This window comes from Colobus angolensis, unplaced genomic scaffold, assembly GCF_000951035.1.
Source record: "Colobus angolensis palliatus isolate OR3802 unplaced genomic scaffold, Cang.pa_1.0 Scaffold12, whole genome shotgun sequence".
NCBI lineage: Eukaryota > Metazoa > Chordata > Mammalia > Primates > Cercopithecidae > Colobus > Colobus angolensis.
The window spans coordinates 5,405,346-5,411,913 of NW_012113141.1; the positions used below are offsets into that span (position 1 = coordinate 5,405,346).

The following is a 6,568-nucleotide window of genomic DNA, read 5'->3' on the forward strand; positions in this document are numbered from 1 at the left end:
CAAGCAATCCTCCCAGCTTGGCCTCCCAAAGTGCTGGGATTATAGGTGTGAGCCACCGCACCTGGCCTTTTTTTTTTGAGACAGTTTTGCTAGTCGCCCAGGCTGGAGTGCAACGGCACAATCTCAGATTGCAATCTCCGCCTCCTAGGTTCAAGTGATTCTCCTGTCTCAGCCTCCCAAGTAGCTGGAATTACAAACGTGTGCCACCATGTCCGGCTAATTTTTATATTTTTAGTAGAGACTGGGTTTTGCCATGTTGCCGAGGCTGGTCTCGAACTCCTGGGCTGAAGCCATCTGCCTGCCTTGGCCTCCCAAAGTGCTGGGGTTATGGACATGAGCCACCGCACTTGGCCTATGCACATAGGGTTTTAAATGAGGCAAAAGTTTTGTTTCGAGTATCAAAAGATTGGCAACAGACTAAAAGTCAAATAACATGGTACTGATTAGATAAACTATAATACTATGAGCAATAAATAAACTATACATGTGACTAAGGAAGCTTTTAGGTACTGATATAAAAAGATATAAAAAACTGATTAAAAACTGACATAAAATGATATATAAAACTGATATAATTAAAAACTGATATAATAAATTATATTTCTAAGTTTTAAAAGAGGTCTACAACAATGTGCATGCTATGCTACTTGTACAAAAGATGGAGGTAAGAAAAAAATATGTTATATATATTTGTTTACACATCTATAAAATCCCTGGAAGGATACAGAGAAAGTGACACACTGGTTGCCTCTAGAGAGGAAAGCAGGTGGCTGATGAATTTCAGTGGTAGAGAAACTGCACTGCATATCCTTTGCAACTTTAAATTTTTGAACTATGTAAATGTATTATCCATTAACAAGTTAAAATTTTAAAAAATATCCAAAATAAACCAAAACAAAAGTGTATATACTGAATAATTTTATTTAGAGGACATTAAAAAACAAACCAACCAAATCTATGCAATAGAAATCAGAACGGAGGTTGCTTCTGGGAAAAGTGAATTCACTGGAAAAAGGCATGAGGGACCCTCATGGGGTGAAGGCAACGTTCCACGTCTTGATTTGGGTGAGGGTGCACAGGTATAGACATTTTGTCAAAGCTCATCAACTACACCTAAGATCTGTGCATTTTTACTGTAAGTAAATTACACATCAAAGGAAAAACATGCATATACGTATCCAAAGTGTTAATGGTAATTACTTTTAAGTGGTAAGATTACAAGTGATATTTTATTTTTGTGTAAATATAATTACTAGCTTTCCTAAAGTTAACATGTATTACCTTTGTGTTAAGTAAAGCCCCACCATCCTGTTTTCTTCCCGGGCCCCTTATTAAACTCGTACTCCAGGTTGTGCCTTGTTGTGCCATGCTGAAACCCAATTAAAAATCAGCTCACTGCACAGTCTTCTCCAAATCCCAGGAGGATAGGCACTTTCTCCATCTTATCCACATCTATATCCTCAAAATCTGACACCATGCCTTATACAAAATGGGTGTTCAATAAATCTCTGGTAAACATTAAATGGATGTTTTAAGGGGGAAGCTGTTCTGGACAATTTTGAGAAGAATATGGTCACAGGCTGATATACTAGTTTGAATATGTGTCCCTGCCCAAATCTCCTGTTGAATTATAATCCCTAATGTTGGAGGTGGGGCCTAGTGGGAGGTGTTGCAATCATGGGGACAGACCTCTTGTCAATGGCTTGGGCCACCCCTTGGTGATAAATGAGCTCTCACTCTGAGTTCACACGAAATCTACTTGTTTCAAAGTGTATGGCACCTCCCCTGCCACTCTCTGTTGCTTGTTCCTGCTTTTGCCATGTGACATGCTCGATTCCCTTTACCTTCTGCCATAAATGAAGCTTCCTGAGGCCTCCCCAGGAGCCGAGCATGCTTCTTGCAAACCTGCAGAACCGTGAGCTGATTAAACCTCTTTTCTTTATAAGTTACCCAGTCACTGGTATTTCTTTATAGCAATAATGTGAGAACAGCATAATATACGTGCTATATTGTCATTAAGTAAAAATGTGGTGCTGCCTTAAAAACAAAAGGATTTGGCCAGATGCAGTGGCTCACACCTCACATCATGAGGTCAGGAGATCGAGACCATTCTAGCTAACACGAAGAAACACGGTGAAATCCCGTCTCTACTAAATATACAAAAAATTAGCCAGGCGTGGTGGCGGGCACCTGTAGTCCCAGCTACTCGGGAGGCTGAGGCAGGAGAATGGTGTGAACCCGGGAGGCGGAGCTTGCAGTGAGCTGAGATCGCGCCACTGCACTCCAGCCTGGGCGACAGAGCAAGACTCCGTCTCAAAAAAAAAAAAAAAAAAAAAAAATTTTAGGATCAATCAAAAAACAGCTGGAAAAAACGCTGTCTTGACATTGAACCCAGGTCATGGGGATGCTCTGTAGCCTAGGAATCCTAATAGTAAAGATTCCCTTAACACTTCAAGGCCTTATTATTGCATAACACCAAAACTTTTCTCAGTATGAAATTAGTAACTCAACTATTTCAAGCAGACACTTTTCTTTCCATGTTGCCCAATGTGGTCTCAAACTCCTGGGCTCAAGCAATCCTCCCAGCTTGGCCTCCCAAAGTGCTTGGGTTACAGGCATGAGTCACTGCGCCTGGCCCAGATACTTTTTCTAATTAAGAAAAATTGCAGCCCCAATCATAATAAGTCTTCCTATAGCCACCCCTAATAAGAAGTGAAACATTTCAAAACACAAGCCAAGCTCTGAACTGTCATCTGAGGTATGTAGCTTCAATCAATACACAATATATCTCCATTCCATGCACTAGCCAAAGAATTCAATTTGAAATATTGCCACTGAATCCTATCAAAGTGAAGTCAAAAAAGTCTGTTTGAAAAAAAGTTTCACACTAAATATACATCCCCCACCATTTCTAAAGCTCTTACCCTGCATAGTTAAATCACCAGAAAGCATCACACCATTGGCTTAGATTCCCACTAAAATGTTTTTAATGGGTTATATTTAATGTTACATCTGCAATTTCTAGGGTCAGCAGAAGAAAGACCCATAAGAACAATGTTTTTATCTTCTGCAAAATTCCTGTTAAAGACACTGTCCATCATCATTTAGCATTCTTTATTAAGATTTACATGACAGGCCGGGTGCGGTGGCTCAAGCCTGTAATCCCAGCACTTTGGGAGGCCGAGACGGGTGGATCACGAGGTCAGGAGATCGAGACCATCCTGGCTAACATGGTGAAACCCCATCTCTACTAAAAAATACAAAAAACTAGTTGGGCGAGGTGGCGGGCGCCTGTAGTCCCAGCTACACGGGAGACTGAGGCAGGAGAATGGCGTAAACCTGAGAGGCGGAGCTTGCAGTGAGCTGAGATCGCGCCACTGCACTCCAGCCTGGGCGACAGAGCAAGACTCCGTCTTAAAAAAAAAAAAAAAAAGATTTACATGACAAACTTTTGACAGACTGAGAACCAGAAAATGTTACTCTCCTGAAAAAACTGTTATACTGCGGTTGGCTGCACAACAGCCTGAGTGTACTTAACACTACTGAACTGTGCACTTAAAATGGTTATGATGGCAAATACTATGTTGTATTTTACCACAACTGAAAATTTTTTTAAACTATAAAAAAAATTGTCATACTGCTTTATCAGACAAGAACTATAATAAGTGGTGTACTTCTTTTTGTAATTTAGTTCAAGTACACTGGTGTCAGAAAATAGTACCAAACTTTAATGCTCAAGTACAATTATTATCTTACCTTGATTTTCAGGTAGAATTTTCTCCCTATACCATCCTTATGGTTTCTAAATCTCTGACTGTAACATTTCTTTTGTATACATGTCCTCTTAACTACCTCAAATACTTGGAATTAGATGGGGTACTAAGAACAAAAAAAAAGTTAGAAACAATGAAACAGGATCCAAAGTCTGCTTTATGAGCAGAAACACAAACTCTTTCAACCTACCCCTAAGATTTATCAAGAGGGAGATTGAAGAGCAGGATAGAAATCCAATGGTTTGCCCGATAAACACTTTGTCTTGGTGGCCAAACAATTACATCTGGGACACCAGTAAGCAAATTACTTTCCAACTGATGTCACGTGAGGCAATAATCAGGCATTAACGTTTGTTCATGGGTATTTTCTCTCCTCTTTCTAGTCCCTTTAAACTTCTGTGGTTTGACGTCAGACCTGCTGGGAAAACTGAGGCACAGGAGGGTGTTGCTGGGACTGAAGAAGAGCTGCACATCTGTCAGACTCCATACTCAGAGCCAGTGCACAGTCTGTATCCTACATCTCACAAAGAAAAGTCACCAGGGACACAGCCGGAGCTTCCGAATTTACTAAACACTGAATAATTCATTCAAAATCTATAGAGCTACATAAGCCTTTCACTGAAAAACTGAAATAAAAATCCTGTTTTTGGTCTTATAGCATCCTTCAAATTAAAAAACTACCCCCAAATTTAAAACGAATACTCAACTACTCATTTCTTTAATATAGCCATATAGCACCACAGTTTAAATCAAATTCCAATATAGCCACATTTATTTCAATACTCCAATTTTAAAAACCATCAAATTAAACTACAGCACACTATGTACAGGTCTGTTTATTTTTCAGTGTTTTGCTTTCATATTTTAATTTGGGACCACTACACCATAAAAGGTTCAGGTTAGAAATGCCATTATTTACGAATTTTTTTTTCTAAGTATATACCAAGCACAAAGATTAACGTCAAAGAGCAAGAAAAAATTCAATGATCCAATTTACTGATTTACTTACCAGAGCTTTAACAGAAGTACCCTTTTTGTTTTTTTAAGAAGTAGTCTCTTCTCAGAAGTAAATCAATTTTGCACTTTTTACTTTTTAAACAAATGCATGTGATGGGGGAAATTAGGAGAAGAAGGTTGGGGAGGCTTGCTTTATTTTACTCGCTGGTTCCACATCTTTCCAGCTTTTTAAAAAGAGCATCTTTAAACAAATTTTTGCATGCACTGCAGATTTTTGGCAGGGTAACTTTGTCCTATTTCAAAAGCTTTGCTGAATTTGAAAAACTACAATTACTGTTTTCATACTGTCATGTCAAAAATTCTGAGGAACTATTAAGACTGCTCTTTATTCCCTAGGCACACTAACTCTGACATGCTTAAAAGGCTCCGATTTGGCATTTAGTCACAAAAGGCACCAAGAGACATAAAAGGGAGGAACTCAGCTAAATCTTCCCATAGCTTAGGATAAAGCTTCAGTGATTAAAAACCTGTGACCTGATTTTCAAAAGGTAAAAAGAACAAATACTTCTCTAAACAAATATTTTATCTACCTTTAAATTTTTTCTTAGCAGGATTATCCCAATGGCAGCCAAGGAAATGCAGCAGCTTTCAGTTTAGTTTAGCAAAAAGTAAACTGGAAATAAGTTAAAGTATCAGAACTGATCCTTAAACCATGTAAAATTGCCTTGCTTTGTAAAATAAAGCATAATATTTTGCTTTAGACAAGGGAAACAGCAAGTATCTAATGACAAACACCAAATTATTTTGCATTTCAGGTAAGATCTAGAGAAAACAGACATGTCTGTTACTGAGCAAAGAACATGACAAGAAGTGTTTTTGCTCTCTCAGATTCAGAAAGGATAGGAGACTGCAAACCCTATCAGATTATGATCTTGCTCAAGAAAAATAGTTTATCTTTGAAACAATTAGTGGAAAAGGATAACTGGCCCATAAAGTGTTTGTATTACACAGTTTCTTTTCTTTTTTTCTTTTTTGAGACGGAGTCTCACTCTGTCGCCCAGGCTTGAGTGCAGAGGCGCCATCTCGGCTCACTGCAAGCTCCGCCTCCTGGGTTCACACCATTCTCCTGCCTCAGCCTCCCAAGTAGCTGGGACAACAGGCCCGCCACCATGCCCAGCTAATATTTTGCAGTTTTAGTAGAGGCAGGGTTTCACCGCGTTAGCCAGGATGGTCTTGATCTCCTGACCTCGTGATCTGCCCACCTCAGCCTCCCAAAGTGCTGGGATTACAAGTGTGAGCCACCACACCGAGCTACACAGTTTCATATACAACATAACTAGAGAAAAATTTTAGATCCTTTTACCTTGTTCTATCCAAAGAACCAGGTAAACCATTTCTATAAGGCCATGTTAGAATAGCATGGGGTCTGCCTACAAGAATGGAATAAAAAAACTATTTGAGTGAATTGGCTTTCACATTTCTCTCCTTTGTCAGTCTTAAGTAAAAGGAAGAAAGTAAAGGGAAATAGGGGAAGATACGGTTCTTTGAAATAAAGCTGTTATGTCAGATGTATGTGTAAATTAAAATTTTACAGTAAAAAAGAGTAACAACTCTGCCCTCAGAACAGTAATGCTTTCCCTGAGTCAAAACAGATTGCTTAGACTATTTCTGGTATCCTTTTTGAACTGCCTGGACGTGCCAGCTCACGCCTGTAATCCTAGCACTTTTGGAGGCCGAAGCAGGAAGGTTGCTTGAGACCAGGAGTTTGAGACTAGTCTGGGCAACAGAGCAAGACTCCATCCCTAAAAATAAATAAATAAATAAATAAAATAATAATA

At 39.1% G+C, this 6,568-nt stretch overlaps 1 protein-coding gene across 1 annotated transcript in view; it reads right to left on the reverse strand.

Annotated features, from left to right (window-relative positions):
• The window catches only part of ASCC1 (activating signal cointegrator 1 complex subunit 1), a 120,937-nt gene that overhangs the window by 55,182 nt on the left and 59,187 nt on the right, over nt 1-6,568 (reverse strand). The window lies entirely within an intron of this gene.